Genomic DNA, 18,685 nt, shown 5'->3' with positions numbered 1-18,685 from the left:
GCGTGCCCTAACCGCGTATCCTAACCGTATTCTTCAGGCCAGTTGAACCTACCTTTCGTTGATCCTGGCCACTTTCTTTCTTGATCTCTAATCAGAGATCGAAGAAGGAGATAATTACTCCTTTTTTTGCCGGATAAGTACCGGCAAAAGAGCGTAAAATATTTACGCTCATTTAGTAACGATCATTCGATTTTACGATCGTTCGTTAAATATTGAATATAACTTTATTTACTGAAATAAAGCCAAATTACTACAAATTTCTATAAATTATATTTTATAATAAAATATAAAATTAATGTGTGTATTTATCATATTACAAATTATTTAATTATTTAATCATTTGGCTTTATATTAAGTTAAAGTAAAGTTTAAAAACAATATCTACAAACAAATTCTACGATGGATGAGCTATGAGCAATTAGAAGATAAGTGCGTATTATAAAAATAAATTAGCATCAAAAATTGATAAAATTGATAATTGTTAATGCGTGTCCTTTATTTAATAAATTAGACAAAATCTTTACAAAAAAATCTTTTCTTGATCTCTTCTTTTTTTAATTAATATTTCAATATATTTTCGCAATAGATGTAAAGCATAAGTTCAAAAGAACTTATTAAAATTATTTAATTAAATTAAATTAATTTAATTTAATTATTTAATTTAATTTATTTAATTTAATCCATCCTAGTTCATCCATTTTAAGGCAACGGATTTATCTACAATCTACAATCTACATCTACATCTGCAATCTCTACGAATCCGTTACCTTAAAGTTAAATTAAAGTTTCTTTCACTCACCGGCATTGATGCGCAACAGCGGAGTTGTTGTTATCGAAGCTAGTTGTCTGTAACATACAAATATAAAATTCATTTATAATAATGCTCACAAAATGCAATTAATATTTTTAAAAAATTTTATCGCGCGGAATTTTATATCCGATGTGTAAAATAATAAGCAGATAAACACGTATGGAAAAACTTTGTAAATTTTTGAAACTGTTTTTTAAATAGAAAATTTTATATGACTTTTATGAAAATCTTTCTCTTTAATTCATTTAAATAATAAGATCGAATTATTGTTCGTTTATAACAAGTTAACGATTTATAACAATTAATATATAAATAATAATATTCACCATCAGGTTGTTCCGCCGGTGCAGGATGCCTCTCCTAGGCCTGCTCCTCCTCTCAGATCATCAGGGTTGTTGCATCGATCTATATATCTATAACATACAAAAGAAGATTCCAATGTAGCAGCGTTCAAAATAATTAATATTTCAAAAATTATTGTATACATTGAATTTTATATTCGATGCATATAATAATAACAGATTAATAAAATAATTCTATAAATTTTAAAAAACATTACTAATAATTCTCTATAACTTTATAAAAGTTTATACACCTTTACAAGATTATAGCTTTAATTTAAAAATCTTTTTCTTTAATTCTCTCTTATTTAAATATAAACAAAAACATCCAATTAATTATTGCGATTAATTGTTTAATTGAAATTATAATAAATATATTTAATATTTCATATATAATTACAAATAAATAAATTGCTTACCAGAAGGTTGCTCTGCCGGAGCCTGATGCCTCACCTAGGTCTCCTCCTCCTCTCAATCTTAGACGCACGATACTTAACGGCACTTCCGCACTCACGAGCGATATTTTTATCGCTATTTTCGCACTTTTACGCGCGATACTGAGCGGTTCCCGCACTATTTCGGTACGATAAAAGATTTTCTATTTGGTCGCGCGATGTATATACTTATATAATATGTATATACTTTGAACGGCACTCCCGGTTTCGGTACGAACGAAAATTCCATTTCATTTACGAGAATCAGCTTCGAGTCAACAGATCGGGAATGCAACGATACAACGAGCAAGGACTAAGCCTAAACCGGAAAGAAGACAAAACGATTGACGGAAATAGAGGAAAATGAAGTTCACCAACTCTTTTTCGCGCATAATTATCCTATCTCGTATCGAACCTGGACCCGCTAAGCACGATTTCAGGTGCTCCGCCCGGACATATTATGCCTCCCGCGGTTGCTATATGCTACACCAGGCTAGTAGACGACAAAAGAAGAGGATACCCACATTTTTTAAATGCTTACATTCAGTAATTTAGAAAATGGGGAGGCAACCCCTTTTACCGAGCGAAAATCGTGCCTGGGGGAATCCACTCGACTCCTCGACAGGGTTAACACACGCAGTGCGTGTGGCTGTAGACGAGCAAAGAGAAGGGACCCATTGACGACCATTCCGAGCAATCGATCGAGTTCTAACTAATTCGGGCCGAATCACTTGACGAAGCACGAAGCACGAGTGTACGTTGCATAGCAACGTGTGCAAACTCGAAATCCTAGTTAGTTGGCATCGGAAGTAGAGACTCGTGACAATAATGAAATTGGAATTTTTATATGATAAGTCCAACGCGGAAGCGCGAAAACGCGATGATGCGAGAAAGCTAAACGCGATGACGCGATGACGCGAGAAAGCTAAACGCGAAAACGCGGTAACGAAACGCCGCCGTCCGCGACACGTTGATGGCACCGACGACGGAAAGTCGACGACGCAATGCATCCAACGCATTAGATGCGCGTGCCACATATAAGCCATTGTGCGACTCGTGGCAATGCTGTGCTGGGTACTTAGCTTCCCCTTCAGACTCCTTGAGATTTATCCTAAATTAAAAAATTTAAAATAAACCTCAAGGCACCATCCAAGTACTGAGCCACCCCACCGCGTCAAGGTGTACCCATACAGGGGTGGATTATATATATTTATAATTTAATATATAATTTGTGTGAAATTTATTTTATAATTAAAAAATTATCTATAAAGCACCTCTCTTTTTTCCCGATTAAAAAAGAGAAAGATGCAGATATGTTTCTAAAAAACAAGCTTCAAGTCCTGATTAATTCCCCTTTTAATTAAAAAATAAATTATAAAATATATATAATATATATATTATAAAATTATATAGTATACATATCACACAATTCAAATTTATTTAAAACATTGTATCGGAAATTAATTATTAGTCATTTGATTTATTACTATTCGACATTATATTTGAATATAAGAAATGTACATGAGAATCATAATGAAAATAATTATTGCTTGTAAATATATTACAATGAGGTATTAGTTAATAATTATCTATTTTCGTCGCTTTGATTTTTACTTTGAGAATGAATAAATTGTGCGCGAAATATTTAATTCAGTAAATAACTCATCTATCACACACTCTTTTGACACATTTAATAAATCTTTAACCGTGAAGTTAATTAATTATTCGAACTGTTTGCTAATTGTTTGTGAATAATGATTGCAAGGAACATCACACAGAGCATCTCGATCAGCATAATCAAAGCACTTTGTTTATCAAGAATGTATACTAATCGATTTGTTATAATTATAATTCTATAGGATTACTTTTTATTACACACATATACTTCTCATTTTTTATAATATATAATTTCACACAGAATATTTTACTCCTTACATTTCTAATTAATTATCAAAACAGTACATCTGCTTTTAACAGTACATCTATCCTTTATAATTAATTTATTATTTATTACTTATAAAATTGCTGTTTAAATATTCTTAATTGCGATAAATTATAATTTTTTCCTTTTTTTACTAGAGATAAAAAATAATTATAATATTAATCGATTCATTTTTATCTCCTCGATAATGGTAAATATATGGTTATATCTCACAAAATTTTAAATATATGGTCATATCGCACAAAATTTTAACTATATGACTTTATCATTCGATTATTTTATCACGCGTTCTCAATTTGAATTGTATTTAGATTGTTAAAAAGTTGAATGATAAAACATTGAATAAAATACACTTAATCTGTAGTATCGTTAAAGAAATAATTATTTTCTTATAAAGATCACAATAAAACGATAATTTATTTTATTGTGATTTTTATAAGAATAATTATTTCTTTAACGATACTTAAAAATTAAGTGTATTTTATTCGATGTTTTATCATTCAACTTTTTAACAATCTAAATACAATTCAAATTATTATTAATTTTAATTCTTGTCACACACTCCTATTTTTAAATCAATACGTCAAAAATTAAATTCAAATATAATCAATTAATATTCTTATAGATCTATTCTTTATAAAATTCAAAATAATTTATTTTGTAAAACTAATTATTACGCGCAATCAATTTTTTTATCTTTTAAGACAGATTTATCTCTGATATTAATACTTTAAATGTAAAACTAGCAAAAAAATGTTTTTTTATTATAAATTTTTGAAAAAAATAATTATAAAGAGAGTATGTTAATTTTCATATATGAAATATTTAAATAATTATATTATTTTAAAAATATTTTATAAAATATTAAAATATTTATATATAAAAGTATTAATTAATAACAAAAATATTATAAATGCTTTATTATAGATACTTTAAATGTGTTAAAATAAAACCTGTAATATTTTATACATGCATTATATTACGTGATTTTTAGAGCGAATTATATGTACCATTGAGAAAATGAAAAAATAATAAGCAATATATCTATTTTGAAAATAATATATATAAATAATAAATAATTTTTATAAATTATTTACCGCATATCTCTCTCACTGCTCTCTGACTGTCTGATACTTTTCCAGATGTTCTTCTTTTTTCTTCTTCATTCTTTGCTGTTTCCTCATAGCACTCATATTCACTCGCGAACAAACAATTAATTATATTTAGTCATATATAGAAACGATCGCGAGACATTTTGCACGGCACTCCCAATCGCGGAATAATTACGAGAAACGCACTTTAATATATCGTATAAGGGATAGGGAAGTACGATTCGTTCGACGTTTTTATGAGATCAAATTAAATACTAATTCGTCACAAATGTTGTTTTCATTTTTGAAAGATATATGCAGTACATGTATATTAATACGAATTATAGGATCGAAAGTTTAATATAATTGAAAATCATGATACAATAATCGTTTAATTAATAATTAATTTAAGAATATACGACGTATTTCGCACTACTATCTTTATTGCTCGAGTGTCGCCTTGTGAATGATATCAAGACCGTATGACTAGCGCGCTATTGTTTACATTGTCAAGGCCGAACACCGTGTTATTGTTCGTTCGTCGTATCGAAATATATTGTATTATACTATATTATATTTTATATTGTAATATAATATAATCATGGGCGCCGGGAGGGGGGTGCAAAGCGGTGCACTTGCACCCCCCTGGCCCTGGCCTATGAAATAAGTGGGGAAGAGACAGAGAAAAAATTCAATAAGAAAATCATGTAATATAGAATAATATCGATAATTTTTTCAATTGAACAAAAATGCAATGGTTAAATATTAATTAACATTTGTAATAAGCCTTTGGGAAATCAATTTTAGAAAAATCAATGTTTGAACAAAAACTTGAGCCGTCTTGGTTGCTTTCCAAATTCATTTGTCATATTATCAATAAATTCAGTCTCCTCTTGCACTCTTTTTCTATGAACGCTGACACAGTAATGAATCTTTATTAAAATTCAATAAATAACATAAACGACGTTAACAAAAATATAATTATGAGCTTGGAAAAAACCGTTTTTCCAGTGCATCCTCTTTTGAGTCCACCCCCCTAAAAGTAATTCTGCCGGCGCCCATGAATATAATATAAATTTGTTAAAGTACGTAAAATATTTCGATGATGAACAGACAATAATACCGACCTTGGCGTAAACAATACATATTTATATTATATTATATTATATTATATTATATTTTACGTATTTTAATACAGCAAATAATTTTTCGATATTGATCGCGATCGCGTCTAGAAAAGGATTTAACGGAGCGTCTTGTATACCTACTTTACTCTTTGAGTGTCGTCGCGCGAATAATAATAGAGCCGAAAAAATTAGTCCGAAAGACCGTGTTATTATCATTTTTTTATCGAAACATTTTTCAAGACTATGGCATATAAACATTAGCGCGCTATTGTTTACGCCGCCAAGGTCGGTGTTATTGTTTGTTCGTCATCGAAATATTTTACGTACTTTAACATATATATATACATACATATATATATGGAATATATTAAAGTATATAGAAGTACTTTAGATTATATAGATTTTTTTAATTATATGATTATTAAAAGATTGTATGATGTATCATGGAGTTTTACATTATGTTAATTGTTTAGATCCACGATTCAATTATTTTACTGCGCGTCCTCATAATCCGAATTATATTTCAATGATTGAAAAATAAAACAATAAAACGTCGCAGACATATTATATTCGACTCTATAAATATCCATAAATATTAAAGAAATAATTTCTGCTCATAAAAATCGATTTCATATCGAAATAATAATTTATTATTTTAGATTTCTGTTACTATATATATGATTCTTATTATAATTGATTAAATGAATAAATAAGAAATATGCGGTTCGAGAATTTTCGTGATATGTATATAGATATTAATTATGTGTTATTTATAAAAGTTAATTAATCATTGTTATAATAAATAATTTTTCGATGTTGATCGCGATCGTATCTAGAAAAGAAATTTAACGGCGTATCACTATATTACTCATTAGAAAATATTAGACAATAACATATGAAATTATATAAATCGTTTCACAATCGACATGCAGATATTACAATGCTATCTGTATCTCATTTATATAATTTCATATGTTATTGTCTAATATTTTCTCTAACGTGTAATATCAATGTCACGTTGAAGGTAGATTAAAAAGATGACCAAAACGTTCATGTTTATTGCATGTATTGTGACGAATAATTTGAAATATACTAATAATTAAATATGAAATATATTTATATTGAAATATATTAATAATCAAAAGAAAGAGGAAGGTTTTTTCTCGTGCTCCAATTACTGCGCCTTTTACTGACTCTTAGTTGTAAATTGTCTAATTTTTAATTATTATTATTTGAACCAATGTTTTATTTTAATTTTAATATTTATAGTATTTAATATTTAGAAATAAACTAGAATATTTTTTCTGATAAAGAGGTGAGCGTTGGCCTTCTTTTGGAAAATTTAGCTTACGGCCAGACATTATTAGTTTCTTAGTTTTTTAGTTTGCTTAACTGTCTATGCGCTTTCGTCACATTTATTGTTAAATTTTGCGACCGTTATTATTGTACACAATTTCTATTGGTTTTCCACCGCGCTTGTCCTTGTTTAATCGCGCTCTGTTTATTATTTAAAATTTAATTTTGTTTATTTTCTAACGACTTCTTGAACATTGAAAAGGATCTTGAAAAGATCGAAATGTACGTATGTATTTTTTATCTCTAACTGATTATTAATATATTATGTCTATGTGCTTTCGTCACATTTATTGTTAGCGTTTTTAAATTTTGCGACCGTTATTATTGTACACAATGTCTATTTGTTTCCTACCGCGCTTGTCCTTGTTTAATCGCGCTCTGTTTATTATTTAAAATTTAATTTTGTTTATTTTCTAACAATTTCTTGAACATTGAAAAGGATCTTGAAAAGATCGAAATGTACGTATGTATTTTTTATCTCTAACTGATTATTAATATATTATGTCTCTTACTTAGTCTTTTATTATTACTTTTATTTTTTACGCTCTAACATCCTGCGCCACGGTCTTTTAACCTTTCATTTTTAATTGCGTAGAATACTTTTTGTGTTATAATTTATTTGCAATGATAAATCGTGAATTGTAATAAAAATGTGATAAAAATTACGTAGTAATGGCGATGGTGATGACGGATGATGTGTGATTAATATATAATAAAATCGGGTAATATATTTTAATAACTAATTATATTTAATAGATAGAGAGAGAGACCACCCAAAACTTATTTACATTAGAAGTTTATTTAATATATACAAACGTTTTGCATTAGAACATTTGTGCTGTCAACATTTCGTGCACGTAGCATGGAACACAACCCGAAATTGTATGTTACCCACTAAAAACATTCGTACATATTAGCTTCGTAGTTTATGTTCACGTTTTTATGTTTATAGAGAATGCATCGCTTTCAGGGATCACCTAAATGCGGACCATGACATCTCTCGTTCTTCTCTCTGGCATAGCTCTCAAGTTCATTAGAGTACTCAAACCTCCTCACCCGGCAAATGCCTTTGTTAAGATAGAGAAACATCGAGGAGGAAAAATTTTTTTTTAATTTTATTTTTATTTTCTTTGAATACAGGGTTTAATACAAAAGTTAATGTAAAATATAAGTAATAAATATAATTCGAAATTTAATACAAAATAATTTATTACATGGAATAATTTATTACACGAAAATGTCTCTAAAATATACGTATAATATAAAATTTACTAAAAATTTTTACATAATCCAGACGAGACTGATTAGCGAAGATTAATTACGCGACATTTATTATTAATAATAGATATGCAATAATAGAATTTAATAAGTTTTATATAACGTAAATAATCGTGAAAGAAAAAAAAGAGTCATTAATAAAATTATTGATCGTTTCTTCGATTGTAAAAGAAAGTATTTGCATTACTGGCGCATTTTGTGTAGACTATCAAAGGAAATATTCAAAATGAAAAGATAGGGCAAGCTTCGATGTAAATCAATGATTAAAATACAAGATAAAATAGCGATTTAAAATTCGCGAGAAAACGCAACGAATAAATAAATCGATAATATTAGGAATATTCGACTACGATATGCGTAATTTTTATAATATGATAATCGAAACCATCAATAGACACGCGTGCGATATAATTACTATCACGCACAATTGCAAAGATATTTCGACAACCGTTTAAGGTCTGTAATATTTGCGAATTTATTTGCGATTAATACGCAATTTTATATAAATATCGCGATTGAAAAATACATATTGAAAATACATACATCTCGCGCATGATTAGTTAAATGAAATAAAATGAATCTTAAGACTTTATAATTTTAAATATAATTAACATAATTAAAAAATCGCGTTGTTCGCTACGTTTAATAGAGAATAACGGAACGAATAATTTTATCAAAGTCCCTCTCTAATAATTTAACTATCTAACTATATCTTTAACTATCGATGTATTAGTAGAGTTTAATGAGATTTATATAATGATATAATAATCGCGATTAATCATCAATAAAATTATCAATCATCTTCTTAAATAGTAAAAAAAATATTTGCACTACTAGCGTAGACTATAAAAGACAATATTCAAAGACGTGGAAAGATAGACAAAGTTTCGACGTAAAAGTCAACGATTAAATTATAAGATAAATCGCGATTTAAAATTCCCGAGAAAACGCGACGAATAAATAAGTCGATAATATGCGGAATATTTGATCGCGATACGTATAATTTTTATAATATAATAATCGAAGCTCTCAATAGATACGTGGGCGATATAATTATTATCACATAAATATAGAAAATCAAAAATATTTCAACAAACATTTGAGGTCTGTAATGTTTGCGAATATACAATTCACCGACCGATTTACTTGCGAATTTTTATAAGATAAATCGCGATTTAAAATTCGAGATAAAACGGGTCGAATAAATAAATCGATAATATTCAATTGCAGATACGCGAGTGACATACCGGTATTATCCGATAAAAAGAGGAGCGATCTTAAAAATGGAGAACGATTAACATCTTGTTTCTACATCAGATTTCGTAAGATCAATCTGCGAAGAAAAGTTAAGTGATCCATTGAAAGTCGGGAACTTCACTGTAGGAGGGAACGAATCCTGAATCTTCCGGACTATTCCCAATAGCAATGATTTCAATAATAAATCAACGACAATTATCCCTCGTCATTATCTTCAATTCACGAAATTGATATGCACGTCAGAAAACATGTTCTTCCATTACTAAGAAATATATTTTTTTATTGAAAATTAAATGGATATAACGATCTTTTTTATTGAAATGTGATTACGAACGATTATATTTATAAATAATAAAATACATGCATTATTGGAGTTTGTGTTAAATGTGCGAATACATATAATTTGGGGTACCGTTCGCGCGCGCGAGACGAATCGAATCCGATAACAGCAAGATTTAAAAAATTTCAATTCAAATAGTGTGCAAAATAAAATAAATCAAATAATTTTAAATATATAATTAATTCTCTAGATTCTTATTCTTATAATGTTTAAATTAATAATTTTTTTTCTTTTAATCAATATCTTGCTGATATAGAGGTACCCATTCGATTCGTCTCAAAATTTTTAAGTATTCGCACATTTTATGTAACATTCATGTATAATTTCGCGTATATATAATATATAATATTAATAAAAATTATAAAAATATTTTGGATACGATAATTTGTGCATGTATTTTATTATACATATATATAAAATGGTATATATCTAAAAATTCTAACTAATATTCTAAAATGGCGATGGATGTCCAATACCTGCAAATAGTTTCTTAAAAGAAACTAAAAACTAATATTGATATCCCCAGTACCTAGAAATAATTAATAATTAATAATAAAATATATTCGTTCGTAATCATTTTTATCAAATAGTTAATAAAAACTATTACAATATGAAATTACTTGAAAAATAAAAATTTATACACAACGCTATATCCATATTTAATCTACTATTAAATCTTTCTGGCATTAGACAATAATAATACCAATCCTAATAATGACAGAACATTTTTAACGAGAAGAAAAAAATAGATGCATTTCTCTCACATTTAAATATATATTATTTAAATTAATTCGACTCTAAAGAAGCGTATGGCGTTCGTCGTTGAATGACTATCGAAATCATTGCTGTCGGAAATTGCCAGGAAAACCTGGGATTAGTTTCAATCTTACAATAAAAATTCCCAATTTTCAACGGGGCACCGAACTAGACGTCGCGAATGGATCTTACAAAAACCAATAAGAAATAATTCTCCATGATGAAAATCGTTTCGACTCCTCGGTGGTACGAGCCACGCAACTTTCATTAACGTTTACCTAACGAAAAGAACAACGATAACTCTTTTATTAAAACGATAATCTCGTCTAAGAACGTGAAAAGAACGAGGGAAAAACACGGTGTTTTCGCAACCGTAATTTATTAATTTATTTATTAATATTTTCCGATACGAAATTCGTGAATACACAAATATAACCGAAGAAACAAATTATTAAATTCATAATAATTAACTCGCGTTTCTATAATATCGAAGGTGATCGTTTAATTTTTGTGAAGCTAATATTTAATCGTTGTCTTAACACATCGAATCCTCACACTCTTATTCCATATTTCTTTTATTTAATTACCGCAATATTCTGGAATATTATTTCACGAAAGGGACAGCGATAAGCTCCTTTATTAAAATGGCAATTTCGTCTAACAACGCGAAAAGAACGAGGGAAAAACACGGTGTTTTCGCAACCGTAATTTATTAATTTATTAATAAATATTTTCCGGCACAAAATTCGTAAATGTACCAATATAATAACTGAAAAAATAAATTATTATATTCATATCAATTAACTCGCGATTCTATAATATCGAAGGCAATCGTTAAATTTTGTGAAGCTAATACTTAATCGCTAACTTAACATCGACTCTTTATACTCTTATTCGATATTTTTTTATTTTTAATTAGCAATATTTAAGAATATTATTTGAGAGGGACGGCAATAAGATCCTTTATTAAAACGGCAGTCTAAAAACGCGAAAAGAACGCGGAAAGAGCACGGTATTTTTGCTATCATAATTTAATTCATGAATATTCAGTTCCGCGCGATGTGGAATTCATAAATAGATAAATCTAACGAAAAGCGTATCATTAAATTTATAATAATTGAGCCGCGATTCTATAACGAAAGCGTTCGTCAAATTTTGTGAAGCTTGTATTTAATCATTAATTTAACATCGTATTTTTACATTTTTACATTTTTTATATTTAATACCGACACGAAAATTAGCAATATTTGTAAAGTTTCTCATCAAATATTTATGAAATTTAAAATATATAAAATTATACATATATATCTAAAATTTATATATAAAAATTTTCCGAATTTATTAATGACTCTTTGATATGGAAATACAAACAGTTACTCTTTTATGATTATTTCAATAAATATATAGAATTAAATATGTTAATTTAATAAATTATTATTATATAATTATTATACGTATACTTTGGATAATTTTTCGTGTAATTTGCATAAGAATGTATTCATGATATTTTTTAAACACTAATAATTATGTACAATTTTCTTAATATTCCTGAAAAAAATAATTTAAATAATTTAGATTTTATTTTTAAAGCATTTTTAAAAATAAATTCAATTTCATTTTTTAAACTGAAATAAAGCCAAATTACAAATTTCTATATATTGTATTAGAGTGCTAACACGGCCATATTTCATATGGTAAAATATAAAACAAGAGCAACCGTTTATAATTGGGCAGAATTTATTCCGGGTATCACAGAATTTAACATAACACTGTCACTCTCGAAAGATGCAATTGTAATTTATATAATTATTGCTTGTATATTTATTTTAATACTATATTTTAATATTTTATAACTGCTTATATTTATTTTTATCTCGTTGCAGTTTATATTTATTTTAATAAATGCCGGCGAAATGAAATAATATGTATATATTAATCTAATCTGTATATGTATCCTGCCCAATTGTAAATGGTTATCCTGATTTTAGTTGTTAGCAGCCTAGTATAATATATAAAATTCTGATAATATAAAAACCTCTGTCCAGATTACCAATAAAGATTGATTGATATTATAATAATATATATAAATAATAAATTTTTATAGTAATACACAATTTATAATAAAATATAAAATTAATATGTGTATAACATTAATCATATTACATTTATCATATTACAAGTTATTTCATTAATGATTTATTTGGCTTTATATTAAGCTTAAAATCAATATCTACAACAAATTCTATAATGGATGAGCTATAAGATATTAGAAATAAGATAAGTGAATAAGATAAATGCGCGTTATAAAAATAAATTAGCATCAGATGTAATTGATAAAATTTTTAGTGTTCTTTTCAATAAATTAGGTAAAATTTATACAAAAATAATCTTTTCTCGATCTTCTTTCTTTATAGTTAAAATACTGCAATATATTTTCGTGATGCATTACATTTCGAACGAATCTATTAAAAATTATTTAATTTAAACTATCCTAGCTCATCCATTTTAAGGCAACAGATTTATCTACAATCTACATCTGCAATCTCTATGGATCCGTTACATTAAAATTAAATAAAAGTTTTTGTCACTCACCGGGCCATTGATGTGCAATAACGGAGTTGTCGTTATCGAAGTTACAGGGTTGTTATTGAAGTTACGGAGTTGTCTTTATCGAAATTATGTTGTCGTTATTGAAACTACGTCTGTAACATGCAAATATAAAATTCATTTATAACACAGCTCAAAATACAATCAATATTTCAAAAAATTATTATTGTGCGGAATTTCATATCCGGTGTGTAAAATAATAAGCAGATATAAACACGTATGGAAAGAATGTATAAAGTTTGAAATTATTTTTTAAATAGAAATTTTTAATATGATTTTTATAAAAATCTTTCTCTTTAATTTTTTCTTTAATTCCTTTAAATTATAAGAACGAATTATTGTGCGATTTATAACAATCGATATACAAATAATAAATATTCACCATCAAGTTGCTTCGCCGATGCAAGATGCCTCTCCCAGGCCTCCTCCTCCTCTCACAATAGTTCATTGATCTGTAACATACAAAGAAGATTCCAATTGTAGTTACGGTCAAAAAATTAACATTTCAAAAAATTATTATTATATGTATTTAATTTTATATCCAACGCATATAACAATAAGCAGATAAACAATTTTATAAATTTTGAAAAAGATTCTACTATTAACTAATAATTTAATATTTCTATTAAGAAGTTTATAATTATAATTCTATTAATAAATTATAATTCTTTTTAATAAGTTTAATGATTTAATAATACTATTAAAAGCTATTCAAAAGTAAAAACTTTTAGATTACAGTTTTCATGTAAAAATTTCTCGCTTTTTTCTCTTGTTTAAGTCATGTAAATAAAAAGTTAAATTACGCGATTAATTACTTAATTTAAATCTCGCGTAGAAATTAATAAATAATTATATATAAGTAATATAATTTATTTACCATAGAGTTGCTTTACCGGTGCCTGATGTCTCTCCCAGACCTCCTCCTTCTCTGATGTTGTTAACGCGCGATACTTTCAACGACACTCCCGCACTCACGAGCGATATTTTTATATCGCTATTTCCGCTATTTTACGCGCGATACTTAACGATGTCCGCACTATTTCGATGCGATTAAAAATTGTATATTTGATCGCGCGTGTATATACTTAATATGTATATACTTTTAACGGCACCCGGTTTCGGTACGAGCGAAAATCCCATTTCACTTTTGAGAATCAGCTTCGAGCCAACCGGTCGGGAATGCAACGATACAACGAGCAAGGACTAGGCCCAAACCGGAAAGAAGACGAAACGATTGACGGAAATAGAGGAAAATGAAGTTCACCAGCTCTTTTTCGCGCATAATTATCCTATCTCATATCGAACCTGGACCCGCTAAGCACGATTTCAGGTGACCCGCACGGATGCTATATCACTAGCGCAGTACACAAGGCTAGTAGACGGTAAAAGAAGAGGATACCCACATTTTTTAAATGCTAACATTCAGCAATTTAGAAAATGGGGAGGCAACCCCTTTTACCGAGCGAAAATCGTGCCTAGGGGAATCCACTCGACTCCTCGACAGGGTTAACACACGCTGGGCGTGTGGCTGTAGACGAGCAAAGAGAAGGGACCCATTAACGACCATTCCGAACAATCGATCGAGTCCTAGACAATTCGGGCCGAATCACTTGACGAAGTAGAGCGTGACCATCACTAAGCCGATCGAGCGCGAAGCTCGAACCCGCGCGCCCATGTACATTTTGTACTGGACATACGTTCTGCGCGGCCGGCATCACCAAGTGCCGCGATGCACAAGGCGCGAGTGTACGTTGCATAGCAACGTGTGCAAACTCGGTGAAACATCCCAGTTAATTGGCATCTGAAGTAGAGACTCGTGACAATAAATGAATTTGGGATTTTATATGAAAAAGTCCAAAAGTTTCGCGAAAACGCGACGACGCGAGAATACTACAACGCGAAAACGCGGTAACGAAGCGCTTGCCGTCCGCGGCACGTTGACGGCACCGACGACGCGAAAGGGTACTTGGCTTCCTCTTCAGGCTCCTTAAGATTTATCATAAATAGAAAAATTTAAGATAAACCTCAAGGCACCATCCAAGTACTAAGCCCTCCCACCGCGACAAGGTGTACCCCATGGGAGGGTTATATTATATATAATTTTATATATAATATAATACATAATTTGAAATTTATTTGGTAATATAGCATATAAATTTAAATTCGCAAGTATAAACGATAAATAAAAATATAAAAGATCTATTATAGAAAATCTATTATATAAAGCAATGTTCAAAATAATTGATTTTAAAATTAATTATTGCGCGCAATTAATTTTTACTTTTAAATAGATACATTTTAATATTATAAATCGCGTAATTACAAAATGATTTATATTTCTTAGATATAAACTTTTAAAAATATGATAAATAAAAGAATTTGTATTTTTTTATACATGAAATATTTAAATAAATATATTAATATGAAATGTTTTATAAAATATAAGAAGTATCTGAAAATATTAATTAATAAAAAATTTTAAATAAATGTTTTAATAATTTTAAAATAAAATGGAATATTTTTTATAAGTATATGTATTATATATGTTACAATTTAAAATCACTATTGAATCACTATCAAAGAAATAAAACGAAACGAGAAATATGTATATTTTGAATATATATACTATTGATAAATAATTTATATATTGTTGCGTTCGCGGAACGATATATATCGAACGCGCGCGACACAATCGGCATACGTTGACGCTCGTGCACTCGTAAATAATGACGCGATTTAAGGTGCACAAGAATTTTAATAAATCGCGAGTAACATACAAGAATTCAGAATAATCGTAAAACGGACCACAAATAGACGCGCGACCGCACAACTTGACAGCTGGGCTCAGACTCTCTGACAGTCGTTGTTTATAACAATATCTTGACAACGCGCGCGGAAACGATCTTCTTCGAAAGAATTCAACGGGTGACGAATACATTCAGCGGGACGGGACGCGGGGACGCAACAATATAATAAATAATGAATGTGATAAATAATTTATATTAATGACTTACATCATATCTTGGTCCATCCATTTCCAAAACCTCCTTTTTTCTTTTGCTTTCTTCGCTTTTTTCTCGTGGCACTTCAATCCTCGTTGCATTTATTTGAATTCCTCGTTGCACTTACACTCATTCACGAAAAGTTCCTCGTTGCACTTGCAATTGTGTTTAGAGAAAGAATTTGATAATATATGATACGTCTCACATCACTATTTCACTGCTCAAGAGCCACTGAGCGAATGATCGTAAGTCAGAAACATACCGCGGTACTGTTTATATCGCCAAGGTTGACTATGTAAAGGAAGAATTTTATAATATATGAAACGTCTCACATTCTTACTTTACTGCCCAAGGCTACTGTGCGAATGATAATAAAGCCGTGTAACGTATTAACAATAGCGCGATACTGTTTATCAAGGTCGAACACGGTGTTATTGATAATTCTCTTGTTGCCGAAATATTTTCTGTAATATAAAATATTCGCGCGAGGAATATTAAATTATAGAAGTATTTTAATTTATTGATTAAGATAAATTGATTATTTATTAAACTATTCATCATGAAGTCTTTCGTTATGCTAATTATTTGCATTTATAATTCGATTGTTTTATTTCGTGTTCCCTCATAATCTAAATTACATTTAGATTGTCAAGTAGAACAATAAAGTAACACGTATGAAATATATTTGACTTTAAATATTAAAATAATAATTATTGTCCGTAAAGATCGCAATGATCAAAATGATTATTTAATACTTTGGATTTGTATCACTTAATCGATTCTCGATTAAATTGTATATTGTTTAATTAACAAGAATTGAGAATATTTAATTCATTGATCGAAATATATTTAATTCTAATATTGTTAAAGAAATATTATAATAAACATCAATGATCGATATCATAACATAATTAATTCACTTATCCTCTTTTACGTATCCCCTGTTTCAATTTTTATTCACAGTAAGGAATGATTGCGATTCGATAAAGATTTATCGTTGCGATACAATTTCATATCGTTAATTAATTTTTATTAATATTTATAGCAAATTATGTTTCGATACTAATCGTAATCGTATTTAGTAAAAAAATTACAATATATAAAGCGTTTCTCACCGCTACTTTATTATTCGAGAGTCACCGTGCGAATGATGACAAAGCCGTAACATAGCGCGCTACTGTTTACATTTTATATTGCCAATGACGAACACCGTTATCGATAATTCGTTGCCGAAATGTTTTATATATTGATAATGAATGATTGCGATTCGATAAAGATTTATCGATGCGATACAGTTTCATGTTAATTAATTTTTAATCAATTAATTTTTATTAATATTTACAGCAAATTATATTTTCGATGTGAAATTGATTTTTACAAGCAGAAATTATTACTTTAATGATATTTATAGAATCAAATATAATTCGACCGCGACGCTTTCTCTCGTTCTATTATTTAAATGTAATTTAAATTCAAAACGCACAGCAAAGCAGTCGAATCATAAATCGAAGTAATTAACATAATGAAAAGCTTCGTGATACGTCAATCCTTTTAACAAATATTATTTAATTAATCTATATAATCTAAAACACTCCTATACACTTTAATATTCCGTATATGTTAAAGTACGTAAAATATTTCGGCAATAAATGGACAATAACACGTTCGGCCTTGGCGGCGTGTTTACATGTCACGGTCTTGATATCATTCACATGGTAACATTCGAGGAGTAAGGTGCGAAATACTTCGTATATTATCAAATTTTCTCTCTAACAATAAAACGCAATCGCGATTAATATTGAAACATAATTCGCTATGATAATTATTATTAATACTTGCTAAATTTTTAATTGTAATTATTACGCAATCGGGAGTGCCATGCAAAATGTCTTACGATCTTAATACTCATCTTAATTAACTAATCTTAATCTTGTTTTCGGAAGTGAATGTAAGTGCAACAAAAAAATAGCAAAGAGGAAAAGCAAGTCTGAAAAAGCACTGGACAACGTACGGAACAACAATATGCGGTAAGTAATTTATAAATTATTTATCATTTATATTCAGACTGTATTATGATAGGTGGACGTCGTCACTTGTGAAATGATTTATTTGTTAATTTTCGATAAAATAATGCAATAATCGTTAAACTAACAATGGAGCAATATGGAGCATTTGGGGAGCAATCATTTTATACCGGATATAATTGTCGAAAACCATTAGAAATATGTTTTTCAGTGAAAATGATAAGTTTTACGTTTTTTGGAAATATTAAAAAAACTATTAATTTTAAAAGGGGGCAATTGTAGATTCGGACGGAGCAATCGTTTGAGCTATAGTTTATTA

At 28.8% G+C, this 18,685-nt stretch overlaps 1 long non-coding RNA gene across 1 annotated transcript; it reads right to left on the bottom strand.

Moving 5' to 3' along the window:
- Window positions 1–798: 798 nt before the first annotated feature.
- On the bottom strand, window positions 799–1,609 carry LOC145970870 (uncharacterized). Its single transcript, XR_014438648.1, has 3 exons — window positions 1,572–1,609; window positions 1,138–1,224; window positions 799–846 (listed from the first exon to the last, which is right to left on the bottom strand). It is a non-coding gene; the product is annotated as an uncharacterized LOC145970870 (long non-coding RNA).
- Window positions 1,610–18,685: the final 17,076 nt, after the last annotated feature.

This window comes from Camponotus vicinus, unplaced genomic scaffold (genome assembly GCF_025532165.1).
Source record: "Camponotus vicinus isolate PSW18456_S1 unplaced genomic scaffold, iyCamVici1.0 SCAF_4, whole genome shotgun sequence".
NCBI lineage: Eukaryota > Metazoa > Arthropoda > Insecta > Hymenoptera > Formicidae > Camponotus > Camponotus vicinus.
The sequence above is the reverse complement of the archived record's forward strand: the minus strand, read 5'-3'. Positions and strand labels throughout refer to the sequence as shown.